Here is a 3,429-nt window from a genome sequence, read left to right as displayed (position 1 = left end):
GAAATCAGACATCACTCCATAAGAGATGGTAGTGAAAAGGGATTAATTGAAGTGAAAAGATTTGATACAAGTGATAACATGGCTGACCTATTCACCAAACCACTTGATAGAACCAGGTTTAATTTTCTTCTAAAAGCCCAGGGGATGATCAGCTCTAATGAAGTCTGATTGAGGATGTGTGCTTGACTGTGCAAACTGACTATCTATTGAAAGTCTTAGGGAATGTTGTGGTTGTGTGTTTGATTAAGATACTTTTTAATGTTGACTGATATGTGCTTAAGTTATTATATGTGCAAATTAGTTATCATTAATGCTTATGTATGTTTATCAGTTGACTGATAGGATGCTATGATTAGTAGTTTGAATTGTTTAAATTAATTAAATGCTTATCTAATGTCATGATTGATTGTTTGAATATGTGTTTAATCTGATCAGATGATGTTGTTAGAATTTGCTAGACTATAAATTATGTGTTATCTGCTTATTTTGATAATGTCATTTATATTTATGATTTGAATATGCTATGCTTGTGATTGTGTCAAAATGTGTTTTTGAGTCAAAATGATATGCATGACTGAAAGTTGTTAAGAAACATTTTTTATCAAAACATCTTTTGAAATAGAAGAGCAAGTTGTTAATGGTGTAGAGACATGATAATACTATTCAGTTCAAAGCTTTATAGAAGCTTAAAAGAAATTTTTCAATGAAAAGTTTCAAAGAGTTACTTTTGCTGAAAATTATGTCATTTGCTCAAGTTGGAAAGGCATATACTTGTATATGTTTGGTCCTATCATCTGTTCTCATATTGAAAGGATAGCCATTAACCTGGAAAACTGAAAGCATTTGGGGCAATTGTAATTTGTTTTTTATTCTTTCACTTAAAATTATGTCAATATTTCTTTTATGAAAGGACATGTATTCACATATATGTTTGGTCCTGTTGACCACCTGTGGTCAAACAGGATAGCCATTAACCTGTCAAAAAGGAGATATTGGGGTGTCTGAATTTAAAACTGTTTTATTTTGGGAAATGATAGTACATTGACTACTTAGCCAATCATAAGGATTTAATAGGCCAAAAGGCACTTAGTACAGTCATTGACATGTATGGTTGCTTTCACATGATGTGTAAAATCTAAGGTGATATAAACATAAAGAAACTGATATGTCTTATGTGGAGTTAAATTGTTGCCTATGCATGTTCCAAGGTAAATCTTTCCAAATGATAGGCAGAAAAGTAATTATCCAGTCATACATAAGCCTGTTGGTATTTGGTCACCAAAATGAACTATCTAATTTATGAATGACAAAGAACAACTGTGAACTAGATGATTTTAAATATTTTATCAACCAAAAGTTGATCTATGTTCACAAACCTTTACAAAGAAAATGCAAACATGAGGGTTAATTCTAGAACTACAGGGGTGGAGGCAATCATATAAGTCCTTTAAACATTCCTAATGAAAGGCCTGTAAGTCCAACGTTCAACCTCACATATGTTTCTAATTTGAAAAGAAAAATCTAAGAAATTTTAAAATGTGTTCTGTCATTAAAATTTTGACCAAATCCAGGGAGTCAAAGTCAAATTGGGGTGATCTGGAGAAAGCCAAATAAGCCTTGAGAATAGATATGGAGCTTCAGAAAGCAGCATGTGTTATCCATTGAGCATTATGCATATTAATTAAAACTTAATCACATCACCAAAGATATGAAATTAATGCTAAGTCTAGACCTGCTGTTGACCTGTTTAAGTTGTCATAATAATGTTGAGAATGAAGTATTGAGAAAGCTACTTAGTCAATATGATCCCATACTTGAGATCTTTTAATCAAAAGAAAAGAAAATGTTTTGAAAAGAAACATAACTGAAATTTGATCTCTTAATGCACCATTTGCTCTTAAACAATGATTTTTATTGATAAATTTAACTGCTATTTTGTTTAAGTCAAAAAGTATTGCATTTTACCTACAAAAGGTTGATTATGTAATTTCGGATAAGGTTTGATAATTTATAACCTTTTCGGGCACACTTAGATGTTTTTATCTAAGTTTATTAATTCCGGGCATGCTTTGAAGTACTTAACACTTTTCGGGTAGAGTTCACTATTCTACTTGAAGTTTAACTTTCCGAGAAAGCCTGATATTTGTCTGTTTGAATATGATGGTTACTAGCAAGCTTTTATATAGTTAGGACTTTCGAGCATACTTTAGTGATTTGTTTGAAAGTACATTTGTTTCTAGCAAACTAGTTGATATGATTGATTGCACTGTTCACTAGCAAGCTTTGTTGATTTCTATACCTTCTAGAAAACTTAACTATTTTATAGGTTGTTTTAAGTCAATCTAGCAAGCTTTGTGATTTAATATGATATTCTAGCAAGCTTTAGTGATTTTGAACTTTATAGCACATTTAGGTGTATATTTTACTGTTTAAATTCATTTCAAGCAAGCTATGTGTTTTTGTGCTTATGATTCTTTGAAATTACAAGTGTTTTCGGGCAGACCTAGTTTTTCGTGCACACTTTATATTTCGGGCACACTTTGAATTTTCAAATGTTCCCTTAATATACTTGGTAATTTCAGATTAACTTTCCGAGTACACTTTGTGTTAGGAATACACTTCTAGCACACTTTGTATTCTTGAAAGTTTTCGGGCATACTTTGAATCAAACTATACTTGACTGAATATTTGTGAAATATTTTCAGGTAAGGTTTGTACTAAGTTGAATTATTCGGGTAACATTAGTTATTAGAAGTATGTTTGACAAATTTACTTGGGTATCTTAATTGATTCCTAGCAAGGTTGCCTACTTGATATTGTATACTTGATTATCTGTCTTGTGATTCAGTTCTCAAGCAATCCTGTATTTCAAGTAAGCTTTCTTTATTTTACTTAAATTTACTTTTAATAATTCTTAATTGACTAAATCGAGCAAGTTTTGAGAAAGTGGAACATCTCTAGCAAACCTTTAAACTCAAATGAACTTATCCGAGCAGGGATTGATTGATGATCTTTTCCGAGTAAGGAATGGTAAATGGACTTTAATGAACAAAGCTTTAAATGAGAATATTTTTAATTGTTAAGAGTACTTTTTGACAGCTACTAACTCACTACATGATAAATGCATTTAAAACCCACTTTCAAAAGGTATATAAGAGGGAATGAGGGAGGTTTTTCAACATTATTTTCCCTCTCTTTCTCTCTCTCTCCTTCCACTGATTGCTCTCTGAAAAACCCAACCGACTTATCACATTCATCATAATCCTAACCCTAATTTATCAGCCCTCACAATCCGACTCGGTAAGCATTAATTAAATGTTTTCCGACCGCGATTATGTGATAATAGGCTCTGATTATTCGTGATTACTAAATTTATGTTTCTTGTGTAGGTCATAAACTTGTCAAATATTAGGTTCTTAATGAAATTTC

The sequence above is a fragment of the Bidens hawaiensis genome, unplaced genomic scaffold (genome assembly GCF_021521415.1).
Source record: "Bidens hawaiensis isolate Kalapana, Puna unplaced genomic scaffold, B.hawaiensis_p1.1 tig00074809_1, whole genome shotgun sequence".
Lineage (NCBI taxonomy): Eukaryota > Viridiplantae > Streptophyta > Magnoliopsida > Asterales > Asteraceae > Bidens > Bidens hawaiensis.
This window is presented reverse-complemented; position numbering follows the sequence as displayed.